Source organism: Monomorium pharaonis, chromosome 4, assembly GCF_013373865.1.
Source record: "Monomorium pharaonis isolate MP-MQ-018 chromosome 4, ASM1337386v2, whole genome shotgun sequence".
NCBI classification, from domain to species: domain Eukaryota; kingdom Metazoa; phylum Arthropoda; class Insecta; order Hymenoptera; family Formicidae; genus Monomorium; species Monomorium pharaonis.
Genome location: NC_050470.1, coordinates 14,649,552 through 14,669,167, shown reverse-complemented (window position 1 = coordinate 14,669,167; position 19,616 = coordinate 14,649,552). Strand labels below are relative to the sequence as shown.

At 34.2% G+C, this 19,616-nt stretch overlaps 1 long non-coding RNA gene across 1 annotated transcript; it reads right to left on the bottom strand.

The window, feature by feature from the left end:
• Window positions 1-173: 173 nt before the first annotated feature.
• On the bottom strand, window positions 174-4,832 carry LOC118645071. The gene is made up of 4 exons (XR_004962829.1): window positions 3,871-4,832; window positions 3,380-3,577; window positions 2,831-2,970; window positions 174-2,119 (listed from the first exon to the last, which is right to left on the bottom strand). It is a non-coding gene; the product is annotated as an uncharacterized LOC118645071 (long non-coding RNA).
• Between the last annotated feature and the right edge of the window lie 14,784 nt (window positions 4,833-19,616).

Below are 19,616 nucleotides of genomic sequence, written 5' to 3'. Positions count from 1 at the left end.
ACTATGATTAGAAAAAAGTATTAGAAACATATTTTTGGATGTTAAACTGTTTATAAATGTTATAAAATATATTAAGTGAGTTTTTAATGCTCTAGACCACAACAATATTCACACAGAAATGACCAGAAGTGGAAATTTTTAGAATGCGATTTGTTGCAAAGAATAGTCCTTCATGCCTATATTAGGAAAGCCAAATACTAGCTTCAGGCACCTCTTACATTTTAAAATAATTAACAGAAAACATGAAGATAATAAAATTATTGGATCCATTAACCATTTGGTATGGTACTAGATTTCAGGAAAAGTAGTAAAAAAAATAGTAAAATGCTCAAAGATAGTTTGTTGTAAAAGTCAATTTTCATTTTTATTTTTATTTTTCGCTGCTTCATCGAACCATGTGACAGCGTAGTTGTGAGTACTCTACATATGAACCTTACAAATTTAAAAAAGTCGATTTTTATAACAAACTATTAATCTTTGAGCATTTTACCATTTAACTTTTTTACCACTTCCTGAAACCTATTACCATATTAAGTGATTCATAAATTCGGTAACTTTTTACGTTTTTCGCTGAAAAAAGTAAAGAGTGTTTGAAACCTTGTATTTCAGAGGATGCTAAAGCAAAGAGCAAACTTCGATGGGACTGTGGCGTCGTCATAACGGAATTAAAAATGTCGATAATTGATTCCGTCGGTAACTTCCCGAGAAAAAATAATTATATATAATCATATATGATTATATATAATTGACATTATATACAATCATATTAAAAAAATGGCATTATACACGATTGTATGTATCTATATATAGATATATATATAATCACATAACCATATATAATTATATATAATCACATATAATTATTTAACTATATATAATTTGTGACGTGGTAGCTTAGCTGCCACGGGGAGGACGGTTGGGAGGACGCTCGGATTCCGTCGGAGATTCCCCTCGACCGTGTGCGCCGCAAAGCCCTCGCGCGAGCGAGTATCGCGTCGCGAGTAGCGGGTGGACGGGACTTCCGGTTTCGCGACGGGGTAAAGCGCGGCGATTGCTGTGTGACCCTCGTGAACTACGCGATCGGGATCTATAGTTGCCGGGAGTGTCGGCACGGGCGAACGTCCGAAATTCATTGTGCGCGGAGGATTCCACCGCCCGTCCTTGTCGGCCGCGTGCCTAACGCGGGAGCTTCCCGCGTATCGTTCGCGTTTCTTTTGGTTTAATTCGTGCCGGGGCGCCACATAGTCGGAACGCCGCATGCCGCGTCCCGTGATATTATTGTTTCTGTCCAGCATTTATTTTTAATAAAGTTCGTTATTTGTTAAGCTCGGAGTCTAATTTTCTGGTGTGTCGTCCGCCCCTTCGTGTTACCGCGGTCGCCTGCTCCCTTACGATTCACCCCGCCCCTCTACCGTTAGGCAGAGCTGGTCGAGATTGTCGCGCGAGGATCGAGGACACCTTGGCGTATCGATTTTCGCGAATTGACGCGTCATCGAGCGCGTCTGGCGCCCAACACTTTCTCGCGATAGCGTGTGGCTGAGATTCGAGCACGACAAGCACGGCATCGGGGGTATCGGTTACCCAACCGGTCTTATTGTTTTTGCCCGCCGCTTTTCCGGTCAGGAAAAGTCGTGACAAATTATACAATAAAATTATGTTTTTTTTTGTTTTATTGTAAATAGAATATTTATTGAATTAGATATAATCATATATGATTATATCTTTTCTTCATATAGAGTTCTAAAAATATTTACACACGTTATTTTTCAACTCACGGTTAATTTTATTTGTTTAAATCGGTCTTATCGCAATTTACAAAAATCATTTAAAGGTCTTATTTCTTAAGTTATAAAATTACGACTTACTTTATGATGTAAATATTAATATATATACTTAATTAAATATATTTGGTTTCATTTGTACTATCAAACACTATAAAATAATATTATATAGACATACATCAATAGTTCCGAACAAACGAAAACCTGTTACACTTCTCGCCGTGCATTTTCCAAGTGTTGTCGTTTCAATTCACCAAGTCTTGTGGCCATAGAAAATTTGATAGCCCGGATTGATTGTTTAAGCCATCCTTTTTGTTTTGCGTGCAATCTGGCAAAATCTGTGTCAAAAATTATAATATCCATGGATTGAAAATGAAGTGGATGAAAAATAAAAATGTAGGGTTCAGAGTAAAAAAGTAACATATATAAGTATTTTTATTACCAATGATTGCATTCTTTCCCAATTTATCCAGACAAAAGACATTTTGGTTTTGGCATTCTTTTCCCTAAGCACGTGCACGTTGTCTAGTAAGTGTAGTGTTTAAAAGGGGAGCGTCCCAGATGCGCACAGTAATAAACGGACACAGCAGGCTGAGTGAAACGGACACAGTAATAAACGGACACAGACCAAACGGACACAGACCAAATGCGCACAGAGCGAAACGGACACAGTGCGAAACGGACACAGACCAAATGCGCACAGACGTTTATGCATGAATTTTTGCAGTTTTTACAGATTTTTGTACTTTCAGAATTTTTCTGCAGAATATTTTGCAGAATTTTATATAATTTTTTCTGAAAATAAAAAACTTCAAAAAACATTACATAAAATTCTGCAAAATATTCTACAGAATTTTGAAGGCGAAAACTGTACAAAAATCTGTAAAAACTGCAGAAATTTATGCACAAAAATATGTAACTTTTGTGCAGTAATTTTTGCATAATTTTTTTTACAAATTAATAGAAATTACCTATAAGTTAATTAGTTTATCGATTTTTAACTGTTGGAAGATGTGAATAATGAAAGATAAAGAAGAACAAAAACTCACTATTCCTATTCGATCACTCTCTAATTCTGTTTCTAGTTCTGATTGTGGTTCTGGTTCAGATGTTTTTGCTACTGGTGCAATAATACTTTTTTCCGTAAATTTCATCTCCGATTTTGACTTCATAGTAGATTTATGTTTATCTATAATTATTAATATAATGTAATATTAAGGCCTGGATTGTTTAGTTGGAATTAAGGGGTTACTTACTTTTGCCAAGCCTAAAACTAGCTCAAAATTAATAAATTTTTATTGTGGGAAAATTGTTTTATTAAAAAATAAAAATACATGTTTTGTAGAATAGTCTTTTGAGAATATTTCCCTAAAATTTCAATTTAAAAAATTCAAAAATTAAGGTCCTGGCAGTTATTTTCCCGAACAGGTTAAATTCTCAAAAGACTATTCTATACGACATATATTTTTATTTTTTAATAAAATAATTCTTAAACAATAAAAATTCATTAATTTCGACTTACATTTATATAGGCCTGCCAAAGGTAGATAACCCATTAAGTTAAATAATATTATTCTACATTTTAAAATGTATCATACCTGACTGACTGCAAGATTTTTTACACAGGAATTTCATTAAATAGATATTTAATTTCATCTACATTTTTTTTAAATTTTTTTTGACGGTAAACTGTCTCTGCTTTTTTATTTTTTCTTCATCGTCTTCCGAATTTTGCGAAAAAGCAGTCTCGGTTCGATCAAGAAGTATCAAGCGATCAGTAGCTTCTGTGTATGTCTCTGAAACAATCATTTTATTAATTCATTGTGATTAATTAATAGAAACCTATAAGTTAATTAGTTTATCGGTTTTTAATTATATAAAGTTTTTAAGTACATAAAGGCGCTTACAGATAGACGCAATCCAATTATGGATACAGAATTTAGTTTTAGTTTATGTACATCACAGTTATGTGTGACAGCTGTGATCTGCTGGATCGAGCTAGTCTGTAAGCACCTTTATTGGTTTGTATATAATATTTATCAATTTTTTGTATTAAAAAAAGGAAATATTTTTTGAATATATTACATACTTGCGTGCCCAATAATGTCAATATTGTATGATGGCCATGAGTCTAATGCTTCAGATTCTTGTTTCATCATATCATGAAGTTCATTAATACTTTTTTTTTGTATATGGAGGAGGAAGAAACGGAACTGTCAATCTTTTGGTTTTCTCGTCCCAGCTAATCCAAGCTGAAGGAACAATATCGATTTCTTTTGTGGGACCTTTTCTCCCACGTTTAATAAATCTCACAATTTTAAAGCGATAAACTATTTCTTCGTTATCGGAGCTCTCAGACATCTGTATAAATATATATAAATTAATATATCCTTGCATGACGCTGGACGCTGATGTTGATAGCCACACTTAGTGGCGACAATAAAAAATTGTTTGTTTATGTATTATATAGCAACACACACACACACACACACACACACACACACACACACACACACACACACACACACACACACACACGTGTGTATATATATATATATATATATATATATATATATATGGGTGTCCCTAAGCACCCACGCCAATGCTTGTAAAGAGGTAGAAGGGATCGAGACAAACATAAATACCCAATATTGTTTGGGTTTGGTCCACCAATAATCGAGATATTAATTTTTTTAATTGTGCGAATGAGAGCGCGCGGAAGGAAGAGCTCGAGCCGCTCGAGCCGTAGCACGGCCCACTGTCTCGAGTATTGGCGCCGGCGGCCGGAGGGAAGAGGGAGAGTCGCGCCGCTCTGTGCTTCGCTGCTCCCACGTCCCACCGCACCGCGTCCAGACTCGCATCAATGGCCGCTCTCGCGTCCCACCGCACCGCGCCAAGACTCGCGTCGTTACACACATTCATGACAAATGACATAATTATGAATATAGTAAATTAATTAAAATTTTTGGTACATTCACGATAGATTCTTTCTTTTTCTTAAATATCTTATTTACAGTATCATACAATTCTAACTTTGTTTCTTATCGAATTGTATCGTACTGTTAAATCTTTGATAATGAAAACATTGATAAAAAATTATCCTAAAATTCACGATTGATTCTCAAATTGAGTTTTTTTATACGTGTATTATAATATTTGCCACATCGAGTTCTCTCATCGTTATCTTTTTCTCTTACACGATGTCTTCATAGATATTTTTTCATACTGCAACAATGAAACATACTTAACTAACAGGAAATGAGAGAACGATAGAAAATGATATCATTTCTTGAAATTTTTTCTTTTTGATTCAGAGAAATGATGAATTGTGAAATATAAAACGATTAGATTCTCGTGTTTTTTTTTTTAAATAAATCACTGAAAATCTATCGTAATTAGTAAGTATTTCGGATAAGTATTTCGCGCATTTTAATACGACACCTCTCTCTCTCTCTCTCCTCTCTCTCTCTCTCTCTCTCTCTCTCTCTCTCTCTCTCTCTCTCTCTCTCTCTCTCTCTCTCTCTCTCTCTCTCTCTCACTCACTCACTCACTCACTCTCTCCCTCTCAAGTACTCATAAATACAATAAATATTATCACTTTTAACAACATCTTCACATTGTACTATCTACTTATATTTTGTGTAATTTAAATAAAAATTTTTATTAAACACGCTCGAAGAAAAAAATTAGCGAAAATTATCACTAGAACTGCGATAAATAATCAGCGCGATATTTTCTCTCTGACAATGAGTGTTGTATCGCGTTTAATATTAAAAGTGTTAAAGAAAAAGTAATCTCGTTAAAAAAATTTCAAGAAATGATATCATTTTCTATCGTTCTCTCATTTCCTGTTAGTTAAGTATGTTTCATTGTTGCAGTATGAAAAAATATCTATGAAGACATCGTGTAAGAGAAAAAGATAACGATGAGAGAACTCGACGTGGCAAATATTATAATACACGTATAAAAAAACTCAATTTGAGAATCAATCGTGAATTTTAGGATAATTTTTTATCAATGTTTTCGTTATCAAAGATTTAACAGTACGATACAATTCGATAAGAAACAAAGTTAGAATTGTATGATACTGTAAATAAAATATTTAAGAAAAAGAAAGAATCTATCGTGAATGTACCAAAAATTTTAATTAATTTACTATATTCATAATTATGTCATTTGTCATGAATGTGTGTAACGACGCGAGTCTTGGCGCGGTGCGGTGGGTCCAGCGGAATTAGACTGAAAAAGGGCCGTTTTGAGAAAAAATTGGTAACTCAGGTTTGACTGTGCGTAAAGCACAATTAATGTGCGTACATCAAGACAGATACGTTTGCCACTCGCAAAAAGCTGGGGATTATTGCAAAATTACGGGTTGAAGGGGGGAAAAAGTGGTTTTTTGCTTGCGCCTCGTAAACTAAAAGCGGAATCGAAAAAAGTTTCGAATAAAAGTTGTAGGCATTAAATAGATCTACAATAATAAATTTGGTTCATTAAGATTGGTCAATTAGTTTGGTTGTCAAGTAGAAAAAACCATGAAAAATGGCCATTTCTTAAATTGTTTATAACTTTCTTAAAAATTAACTCAAACATTTGAAATTGTAGAAAAATATAGCTTTTATGACGATAAAAAAGTGTACTAAATTTCATCAAAAAATATTAACAACTTTTCGAGTAATCTCAATTGTTTATCCAAAACGCGCCCCACTAAAATTTAATTTCTACATTTTTGAGACCATGCACAAACCTGAACCAAAGTTTTTTCTCTTCTTAAAAAGTTGCAGTATGATATATCGGTTGCAAAATGTGTGCAATGCAATTAAGTGCCTCAAATAAACGTGTAAAAAATAAGCCTAATTAACAATTAAATCACTTTTAAAATATTAACGCTATCAAAATGGGATAAAATGCATTTGAAAGGTACGATTTTTCTTTAAATTAAAAAAAAAAACATTGTTCTAGCTTGTTTAGAAGCTGAGATAATTTTTTTTTTTTTTTTAAATCACTGTTGCTACAGTTATGAATATTAAGAGCTAAAATTTTGACAGCGTCTTATTAAATAGTTAAAGTAACCTTTCCCAAAAGTTCGAAGCAATTCATGAAGATTGATCACTGCAAACGTGTTAACAAAAGCAGTATTACTCGAGAGCGGCGGCCAGCGGGGCCGCGCGCGCGCGCGCGCCGTCAGCTGACGCGCGGTCAGGCGCGCGCGTACAAAATAGATCTGGCGCGTTCAAATTACTTTAATCGTCGATATCTCGGGAACTAAGCGGCCTAGAAAGATGATTTTTTTTTTAAACTGGGCTATCTCGACGAGACAAGATTAATGAGCATAACCATTTTTTTTATATCTCCTTAAATAAACGTAATAAATAATTTTTTAATTCTTTAAATTATTTATTTGAAGCGTTAAATATGTTTAAATAATTTATTTACTTATGCGGCGTATGTATATGCCTTATGATAATATAATTTCATTTTTTTATTAATTTTATTGCAAGGAATGTGTACGTTTTTTATTTTTTCCCACAATTTATGCAACTAACGAACATTTATATTAAAACAAAACCTTAATATTTAAATTACATTACTATTATTTATTTGCGAGAATTATGCATGAGTCATCACGCAGGTTTGTTCCTGCACCATTTATCTGTTCTGCGAACTCGCATTCTAATGGTTCTTTGTGCTTTTTTGGTTCTTTTAAATCACTTGAAGATAATGGACCTACAGCACAATTATGGCTCCAATATTTTAGCATGGTTGAAATTGCTAAGCAGTTTATACAAGCCGAGAGAACAGGAAATTGGTCTTTACATTTAGAATGTATTCAAAAAATGTTGCCATATTTTCATGCGAGTGGACATACGCTTTATGCAAAATCAGCTCACTTCTATCTGCAAAACATGTTAGAACTTGAAGGTAAAATGGACGATAGTGAATTTCGTAATTTCAATAATTTGGGTTATTTTACGGTGAGGCGTACCGATAAATATCGTTCGGGTATCTGGACAGATATGACTATTGAACAAACGCTCATGAGACAAATGAAATGTGTCGGTGGATTGACGCATGGCCGGGGCATGAAGGACAGCGTAATATCTAAGTGGATTTTATCAGGAGTAGTTTTGCTCGAAATTTCAGAAGTAATGGAAACATTTTGTAATTTCCAATATTCATTTTCAGAACAGCATGTAGATACAACTGTCAGTAGAGTTGCTAGAGATAGTGCTGACATGCAAAAATTAATGGAATTTTTTACATTACACGATCCATTTCCAGTTACAAAGAATATTATGTCTATTGCATCAGGTATTATTAGTGATAAATCAATTAATTGTCATATGGCCTTAGAAATTGGTAATTCTTCTTAAATAGTGTTGTAGGACAAAATTTCGGTACTGCTAAGTTTGAAAGAAAAAAAAAGTTTTGTCATTGAAAGCAGTTAATTCTTCAATTAAAGTAGACAATGAAACTATTGTAATAGATCCTACATTAATTTTTCAACGCGTTTGCTTAAACATAGAAACAAAAGAAGATATGAAATACTTTTTACAATTTGAACTTGCGCCATATCCTCTTGCTCTTTTTGATGAAAGCGGCATGCGCAAAACTAAAAAGTCAGCTTTTTATGATAATTTTACAAGTATACCGCAATTACCTTCTTCAAATAATACTAAGTATGTAATAGATGGCGGATTTCTTACATAAAGTTGTTTGGCAAATTAATAACAGCGTAGATACAATTTTAAAACAATACGTTACTTACGTACAAAAATGGTACGTAAATAGTGTAATTGTTTTTGATTTTCCGATTGAAGATGTATACAATAATAATGACTGTGACGATGTACAAGATGAAGATAGCGATGACGATAGTGACAATGATAATAACGATAATAATTATTTAGACACAAACAAAACTGTAATCAAATCTAGTAAAAAAAGACGATTGATGTAAACTAATGTATTTGTGAAAATAAACAATTTTAATGTGTTTCTAATATCACAAATATATCGATTGTAAATGGTAAAAAGTATTTATATAAAATAAATGTAAGTTTTTTAATAAAAACTTGTGTTAATCTTAGTATTAAATTGACTTTAACCTATAATTACATAATAGTAATTTGTAACTTAAATATTAAGGTTTTGTTTTAATATAAATGTTCGTTAGTTGCATAAATTGTGGGAAAAAATAAAAAACGTACACATTCCTTGCAATAAAATTAATAAAAAAATGAAATTATATTATCATAAGGCATATACATACGCCGCATAAGTAAATAAATTATTTAAACATATTTAACGCTTCAAATAAATAATTTAAAGAATTAAAAAATTATTTATTACGTTTATTTAAGGAGATATAAAAAAAATGGTTATGCTCATTAATCTTGTCTCGTCGAGATAGCCCAGTTTAAAAAAAAAATCATCTTTCTAGGCCGCTTAGTTCCCGAGATATCGACGATTAAAGTAATTTGAACGCGCCAGATCTATTTTGTACGCGCGCGCCTGACCGCGCGTCAGCTGACGGCGCGCGCGCGCGCGCGGCCCCGCTGGCCGCCGCTCTCGAGTAATACTGCTTTTGTTAACACGTTTGCAGTGATCAATCTTCATGAATCGCTTCGAACTTTTGGGAAAGGTTACTTTAACTATTTAATAAGACGCTGTCAAAATTTTAGCTCTTAATATTCATAACTGTAGCAACAGTGATTTAAAAAAAAAAAAAAAATTATCTCAGCTTCTAAACAAGCTAGAACAATGTTTTTTTTTTAATTTAAAGAAAAATCGTACCTTTCAAATGCATTTTATCCCATTTTGATAGCGTTAATATTTTAAAAGTGATTTAATTGTTAATTAGGCTTATTTTTTACACGTTTATTTGAGGCACTTAATTGCATTGCACACATTTTGCAACCGATATATCATACTGCAACTTTTTAAGAAGAGAAAAAACTTTGGTTCAGGTTTGTGCATGGTCTCAAAAATGTAGAAATTAAATTTTAGTGGGGCGCGTTTTGGATAAACAATTGAGATTACTCGAAAAGTTGTTAATATTTTTTGACGAAATTTAGTACACTTTTTTATCGTCATAAAAGCTATATTTTTCTACAATTTCAAATGTTTGAGTTAATTTTTAAGAAAGTTATAAACAATTTAAGAAATGGCCATTTTTCATGGTTTTTTCTACTTGACAACCAAACTAATTGACCAATCTTAATGAACCAAATTTATTATTGTAGATCTATTTAATGCCTACAACTTTTATTCGAAACTTTTTTCGATTCCGCTTTTAGTTTACGAGGCGCAAGCAAAAAATCACTTTTTCCCCCCTTCAACCCGTAATTTTGCAATAATCCCCAGCTTTTTGCGAGTGGCAAACGTATCTGTCTTGATGTACGCACATTAATTGTGCTTTACGCACAGTCAAACCTGAGTTACCAATTTTTTCCCCAAAAAAGTCTAATTCCGTTGGACTATAAGGCGTGGCCTTATAATTCTGCATAATAACACATAAATTAGATGATAATAAAGATTTTTTTGTTTTGCATTATGCTTATGCGTTATACAGAAATTTGTTCTTGCGCTGTAATATTTAATTCAGTAATAATTAAAAAAATTTTTTTACAGGTGATGATGGATATACTTTAGAGCCTTGGCTTATGACTCCCCTCAAACGTGAAGTACCTAACACACCAAGATTCCGTTACAATGAAGATTTATGTAGTTCAAGATCATGTGTTGAGCGATTATTTGGTGTGTGGAAGGCAGTCTTCAGATGTTTATCAGCTCAAAGACGGTTTATATACGAACCGAATGTAGCTGGCAAAATAGTAAACGCGTGTGGTATATTGCACAATATGAGAATTGCACATCGTATGCCAGATATCGATATTGAAGACATTGAAATTGATCATTTTCATCGTGAAAATAGGCCGAATATTAATGTAGAAGAAGATGATAGAGGTCAGGCTTATCAAGGACGAGCACTTGCAATGCGAATACAAAATAGTTTTATTTCTCGTCAATATGGCAGAAATTAACAATTGTATAAAAAATGTGTAATTGTTTAACAAAGATACTTATCTGTTATATTTAATTATTACTATACTTATTACTTATATTTATATATATGCTTTTATACATATTATAATATAAACGAAAAAATAAAATAAAATCAAAAATTAAAAAACAAAAATAAAAACAAAAATTATTTACTTATGGTTAATATATTTTTCTAAAAACATTTCTAGATTACTTAAGACGTTGACATATCGTTCATCGATATTTAATCGTCGTTCTTCCAGTACGAGCGGTTTTTTATCTAATTCGATTCTCGCACGTTCATTTTCTGCTGCCATTATTGCAGCTTCTGCAGACAACTGTAATAAAACATGCAAATTATTATGAAATTGTTATTACATTTATCATACGACTAATTTCGGTTAAAGTAAATTGTGAAAGTAGACATTCAAGAGACGTCCAAAGCTTTTAAAAACCTTTAATGTAAATATTTTCTATTGTATCTTTTATTAGATATTCAACATTTGATCAAGTTAATCGCAGTTCAGTCAAAGTTATCTTTACAGCGTTTTTTCGGATACGTTACCTGTAGAGCTTTGGCATGATTTTCTGCAATATTTGTGAAATTGGTACGCGCTTCTGCTAATTGCTCTCCAATTCGTGGTTTCTTTCTTTCTGTTAAAACAAAATAATAAGGGTAAAGATATACTTTGTGCATTTTTACTTATTAGATATTTATAAAATAGTCATAAATATGTACTTACGATTCACAGAATTTTCAATATTTTCTTTTCCAAGTCTTCTTTTTTTGGAAGTTTAAACATCCTTGCCTTTTTGATTTATAGGCTTTTGTACGTGGTTGTTATTACTCATGTACTCTTCAATATCTATGTATGTTAAATCGCTTTCACTTTGATTAATTTCATTTGCGTCCGCATTATTTATGTTACCTACTGTATAATAAATATAAGAGCATTATGAATAAATATATATATAAACACCTTACAATATATTTACAATACATAAACATAATATAATGTGCACAAACTTTTTTAGTAAACTTTATTTTTAAGTAATAATTTTTTACTTTGTATATTTTCTCACCATTATTATCTATATTATAATCTTCTGTAACAGGTTCATTTAATATATCGCCGATTGATGTCGTTGAGGGTAGAAGATTTAGAACATCTTCATTTCCTTCTTCTAATTGCATTTGTAAATACTATAAAATTGATAAATAATATATAACATAAAAAATATTAAATGTACACAAGTGGATAGGAACGCCTAAGCATACTAACAATAGTTCAGAATGTGCTTTTTTTCCACTTGGAAACATATGAAAAGAGAAAGATACTTTGCACAGCTAGTATGTTAGGTAGCGTACGAGTTTTATTAATTGCATCTTTTAGTCTATTTTTATAAACTAAGCTGGCTGCATTAATTTGAAATTTATCTTTTTCTCTCTACATTGCAAAGAAAATGTTTAATTATTACATTTGCATACGTACCTCTTCCTCTGGTACACTATCAGGACAATCAGTGCCTTGCACGTATTCCAAGCCCATGCATCCTATAACGCGCTGTTCTAAACACTCTAAAGGTTCTGCAGTACTTGGAAAATTACCAGTCCTATTTTTTTTGTTTCTAATTTTGGACGCTTTTTTTGAAGTGTTACTTTTTAAATCACGCCAAACCTAATAATAAGATTAAGATTAATAATAACATTAACAATAACACACATACACAAGGTATTTATTTAAAAAAGTTCCACTGATTGCATTACATGCATATTTCACTTTTAGATTACATTATTGCTACAATATGTAAGAAAAACAAAAGTATTTAGTTGTTCAAAAAGTATTTAACAATTTAAAGATATTTGAAACTTTTGTACAGAATTCTACATTTTTAGAATAATTTAATGTATTTATAAATTATTACTCATAATTGAATATTTACAGTTTGCCATTGTTTCACCGTTTTCTCTGGACTATTGGCTAATCCATTTAGCATTGCTGCTAAGTTTTCCCATTGTTGATTATGATGAATTTTACCTTCTTTAGTAAGGTATTTACTGGCAGCAAATTCGGAATGGGATTCCATATATTTAACCAGTTCTTCGTACTGTGTCGTTGTAGTTCTTATAGAACGACTTTTTTTTCTTATTTGTACACTAAAAAAAGAATATCCATTAATATTTTAAATACTAAAATAATATAATTTATATATATATATTGTGACGTGGCGCATCCGACGCGCACGTCACAAGGGCATAAGACCGACCAAGGGGGTCGGTCGGGGGCGACTCCTCGCCGAGCCGAGGGGGATGCGGCTGTTATTCTATTTTATTTTTAATTTTTAGCTTCCGCGATACCGTTTTTCCGATCGTAGTGACAATTTTTTAAAGTAAAGGCGCCGAGTGAGGGCTCATCGGAAGAGTGTGGCAGGGGCGACGAAGGAGCAGTCGTCGCGGAAATTGCTGGGGAAACTCGACAGTGGAAGGAGCGCCCCTCAAGGAGTTTCCCCGCCGCGCCGTGCATCGGGCCCCGCAGAGAGTTTCCGTCCTTGGGTTAAGGACTGACCGCGCCGAATGACAGCGCAGAGACACGACGGCTCCCAGCAAGGATCACGCTGTGGGCACGCGCCACCGGGCTGCGGACCGGAAGAGCGGCCACAGCCATGTAAACCGCCAGCCACCACGATCGGATTGGTCGCGGCCTGGCCAGCCGGACCTACCGAAACGGCAAAAAAAAAGGAGCACATTGTTGGAGCACGTGTTCACCACGGGCCTTTCGAGAGACGAAGCAGCGCGGCGCTGGATCGAGGATCACGCGGAGTCACGTGGATCCAGCGATTGCTAATCGAAGAGCGTCCGCGCATGCGCGACGGCTCGGGCCGGCCGGCGCGAGACAGGGGCTCCTCACTGTTCGGTGGACGGCGAGATAAGACGTATCATAGGACGAGCCCTTGCGATCGACTTCGACGGACAAGGATCTGGAGCTTATTGTAAGGCCATCACTCGGCAGCCACGCGGAATTCCGTAAGATTCGGTAAGGCGGTCGACTTTCGTGCGGGACCGGATAAGGGATACCGTTTGTCGTGTTACCGGTGATCCCGATCCGATACCGTTTTGCTGTTACTGATTTATTAGTGTGAAGGACTCGAAGTACTAAGTAAAGTTTCGTGGCCGCACGAAAGATCGGACCGACCGGCCCGAATATTTAATTGTTAAGTAAGTCCCTTTCGGACAAAGCCGGTACCGACAGTCATCTTGTGATTAAGAATTGATTTCTTTAGTACCGCGAATACCGATTTAGACTGTATTATAATTATTGTGATTGACGAGCGAAGAGCCCCGACGGCCTCCCGCCTCGTAGAGAAAGAATAAAGTTTCCGCATTCTCTTAGTGCCGACTTCCGGCTTCCGTCGTAACCATATCTGTGAATTTAAACAATTGCATTGAGTGGACTGAGATCCACGATTGTCGTAGACAGTACCTTGTTATCTCTTACGAAATATATTTAACATTTTTGATATTTAATTAACCATTGAGTACCGCTTCTTCTCTACGACCTGCCTCGATCCGAGTTTTCCACACCCCTCGATTACTCAAAAGAACCACGTCCCTCTACCACTGCGAGAAAAGAGCCACCGGCATTAGTAATGCTTCCTATCCGGCTACCGAATTATAAGTAATTGTTGTGCGGCGCGGAAATCCGCGCCTGGCGCCCAGAAAATTAGAGCAATCTTGGAGTTACCGTTCACACACAAGTTACCGTTTTCGAAAGCTACCGATCTCGCGAGGAAGCGTTACCCGCGAACTGTTAGATCAACTATTGTTAATTATTGTTAATTGGGCGTAGCCCCTCGGACCTGGCGGTTCCCGGCGGAAAGCTACGTTGCAATATATATATATATATATATATATATATATATATATATATATATATATTGCGATTGACAAAAAATTAAATCTGAAGCAGTTTTCTACATGTGTTTAAACATGTGTTTCTACAGATTGTTATGGGTATTTTTTATCTATTTGTTTAAATTTTTGTATATGTATTATATATTTTTTAATGACTTTGTTTAGTATAGAAATTGCTCAGTAGTGTAAAACATTCAATAAATAATTTCCTTTACTGCACATAGCTCTTCTAATATATATGTGTGTATGCGCGCGCGCGCGTGTGTGTGTGTGCGTGTGTACACACACACACACACACACACACACACACACACACACACGCGCGCGCGCGCGCGCGCATACACACATATATATTAGAAGAGCTATGTGCAGTAAAGGAAATTATTTATTGAATGTTTTACACTACTGAGCAATTTCTATACTGAACAAAGTCATTAAAAAATATATAATACATATACAAAAATTTAAACAAATAGATAAAAAATACCCATTACAATCTGTAGAAACACATGTTTAAACACATGTAGAAAACTGCTTCAGATTTAATTTTTTGTCAATCACCCCACCAAAAGTATTAGCAATAATATGTATGACAACAAAAACTAAATAAAATATGTCACTTTACTAAAATATACTTTAATGGAAAATATGACTGATTCTATTTCATTTATTTGACAGTTGCTAGATTATGTTTGACTAAAATTTTATACAAACGCAGTTAACGTTGTATTACGTTAGTTGTTTTTTTATAATATGCTATTTCAGTACACAAACACTTTATTTAATTAATTATATTAATTATGAAAATTAATACGTATAAATACAGAAAGATTAATAACATTGTTATAACAATAAAATGTTCTATATATCAGATTATATTATTTTTTCTATGTAAATATATATATATTATCTTTTTTTACTTACGTTTCTTGCAAATCCATTTTTTTAAATTATAATTATATTAATGATTAATATCACAATATATTATTCATGCGTCACAATATAATACTTGCTTTATCACAGAACATACATAAGTACGCTTTCTTCTAAAGCTCTTTTATTATTGGCTTAAAAATATCCTTCTTAAACTTTTGACTATGCTTATACATTATCGATAAAGCCGTACCGATGACTGTCGCTTGCAACGACAAGTGTCGGAAAATGCAAGTTTCAGAATAGCCCCAATTCATGTTTGTCGGTCGTGCAAGCGACAAACGTCGCTAGCGTACCGAACCGACGGTCGTCGGTAGGCGATTACGGAATAGCGGTCCTGGCACTCACTTGGACACGGTTCAAATGACCACGGTGTATTTGCACACGGCGCATTTGCACACTGTGCATTTGGACACAAAAAAAATTTTATTAAAAATGTACACCAGTTATATGCACACGTAAAATTTGACCACCGGATATTTGCACACGAAAAGATAACCACCGTTCACTTGGACACCGTAAAAGTTGCACACCATTCATTTGCACACCGCTCACTTGCACATTATTCACTTGCACACCGTTCACTTGCCCACCACTCATTTGCACACCAAGAAATGTGCACCGATCATTTGCATACGGAAAGATACGCACTGATCATTTGCACACGGAAAGATGCGCACTGATCATTTACACACGGAAAGATACACATTGATCATTTGCACACAGAAAGATGCGCATTGATTATTTACACACGGAAAGATGTACGCTGATCATATGCACACCGTTCATTTGGACACGGTGCTTTTGGACACCGTTTATTTGCACACCGCTCAGTTGCACACCGTTCAATTGCACACCATTTAAGTCACAAACCCATGTAGTGTAGTGAATGCTTTACACACACACACACACACACACACACACACACACACACACACACACACACACACACACACACACACACACACGGGGGTGCAAAGGGGGTCTTCGGCCCCCCTCCCGCACCCACCTCGTCCAAGTCGTTAACCCATGTACACATTGCAAACGCAGCCATAATGTATGAATATTTAATATGCCTTTGATTGAACATTGTGCAATTGAACGATGTGCAATTGAACGGTGTGCAACTAAGCGGTGTGCAAATAAACGGTGTCCAAAAGCACCGTGTCCAAATGAACGGTGTGCAAATAATCGGTGTGCATTTTTTGGTGTGCAAATGATCAGTGCGCATCTTTCCGTGTGCAAATGATCGGTGTACATCTTTTCGTGTGCAAATGATCGATGCGCATTTTTTTGGTGTGTAAATGAATAGTGGGCAAGTGAACAGTGTGCAAGTGAATGGTGTGCAAGTGAGCGGTGTGCAAATAAATAATGTGCAACTTTTATGTGTCCAAGTAAACGGTGGGCATTTTTTCGTGTGCAAATATTCGGTAATCAAATTTTACGTGTGCATATAACTGATGTACACTTTTAATAAAATTTCTTTTGTGTCCAAATGCACCGTGGCCATTTGAACCGTGTGCAAGTGCACCGCTCCCGAAACAACGCCCTCACCACTTACTTGAGTTGCTTGGTAGAATCTATCGAATCAGTCAGTAAAATCAACTAGTTTTTTCTCAGTGTCAGAATCGACACCGTTTTATCGCTACAGTTTGAGGCCACGGAAGAAGGTTAATATAAACGAGTCCATCGAGCGATGAGGAAGAAAACGAAATAGATTGCGAAAATTCTGCACAAGAGCATACAGGAATTGCGGAAGCACTCGGAGCGTGTGATTTGCCTGAAATTGACAACGACCCTGAAGATAATTCTACATCTGCTGACGAGGAATCAATTCTCACGGATACCGAAGAAGAACCAACCGGAAGCAATTTTATCGCCACTCATGCGGTCAATAATTGCGTTAAGGATGAGTATATATCATTATTGGACCGCAGTGATAACATCGTCCTCATGGTCACAGCAGACGGAAACCCCTTTTGTAAGGGGGCTCGGGAATATTATGACGCTGGAAGACTGCCCCAGCTTAATGACCTCACGCTGGGAAGAGCAAGAGTATATCCAGCAGCTAGCTCTAATTGTCACATCATTGCGCTATCAACGAAAGAGCGATCGCACGTATTCATGGAAATGCCAATGTTAATCGAGAGTCTCTCCTTGCTACTGGACGTGATAACAAAACTTAGACTACATAGTCTTAGACTACGTACTTAGACACGTAGACTATGTAGTAACTTGAATAGTAACTATTGGTGACTATGTGCATAAATAGTAATTGAATAGTAACTACAATTGTTCCCTTACAGAAAAAACACTCTAATTTTGACAGTTTACACTCAAAATTGAGTGTTAATACTGGATTTTAGGAGTTTACTCCCAAATTTAGGTGTATACGCTCAAATCTTGAGTATTTACACTAAAGATTGAGTGTTTATACTCGAACATTGAGTGTGTACATCCAATGATTGAGTGTTCATTCTAAAGTTTGGATTTAAATACTGAATATTTAAAAGTATACTCTCAACATTTGGATATAACACAATAAATGAGTGTATACTTCAAACATAAAGTGTGAACACTGAAACGTTGGGGATGTACACTCAACATCTATCGGTTGGAGATATACACTTAATATTGAGTGTGCACTCTCAAATATTGGATTAGAAAATATTAAATAAAAATAAAAGCAAAAAAAGCAAGTTCAACCAAGATTAAAATTAATCTGCATTGATAGAAATGGACATAAAACAAATATCTAAAATAAACATTCAGCTAGAGTGTTCAGCTGGCTTTGAGTATTAATTTGAGTATTACTTTTAACTAAGATATTTGCCATCTAATTGAGTGTTAATTTCAGTGTTATTCTTAAATTTAGGATTAACATTGAAATTAACATTTAATTAGATGGCGAACATTCAAGTTGAGAGTAATAACACTCTAATTAAAAGTAAATTAAAGAGCGAACACTCAAGTTGAGTGTTTACACTGAATTGAGTGTTTACCCCTTGTCTTAAATTATATTCAACTTGAGTATTTTTTTAAGTGTTATTTTTAGTGTTTTTTCCGTAAGGTTGGTAAATAGTTCTGAATAGTAACTATTCGTGACTATGTAACCGAAGAGTAATTGAAAAGTAACTACGACTATTGGCGCATAGTTCCGAATAATAACTATTTACCTAACTAAACAGTAATTGAAAAGTACATGAATAGTAACTATTTGTGAGTAATATTACTAATGATTTGATAATAATTGTAAATCCGAACACATTATATTTTTCTATATTTGGCTTCAAAATATTTCAAACACACGACACATACCACACACACACACGCGCGCATATATATAGTCTGTAAATTATAAGATTTACTTATTCATAGTAAAATTAATAAATATTGGATTACGATTTATGTATTTTTACAAATATAAAAATTTTAATTATAAAAATTGTACATTTTGCAAAACGTATATATACACATATTACACATATCTATTATAATAAATTTGTTTGGTGTGTCTGTTTGTTCGCTGTGTAACTCAAAAGCGGCACAATAACATTTACAAATTATTTTTACATCACCATCTTCACTATGAGCTAACCTCGAGTGTATTAAATTTGAACCCATTAAGACTGTGTCATCCCTTAAGATGGCTTCGCTTTCTTGTTTATAATATTTACATATTCTAATATAATATATAAATGTATAATATATTATATATTTTATTATTATTATTATTTAATATACAATGTGTAACAAAAATACCTAACACAAAATACACGAGACTCTTTGCATAAAAGTGAGTAAAAAATGTTTTGTAAGTAAAAAATAAGCTATTAAGAGAACTACAAAATTTTAAGTAGTAAATTCGAACATTACTATTCATTACTATTGACATACGATTATAGTTACTATTCACTTTAATAATAAACTATTGACGATTTCAA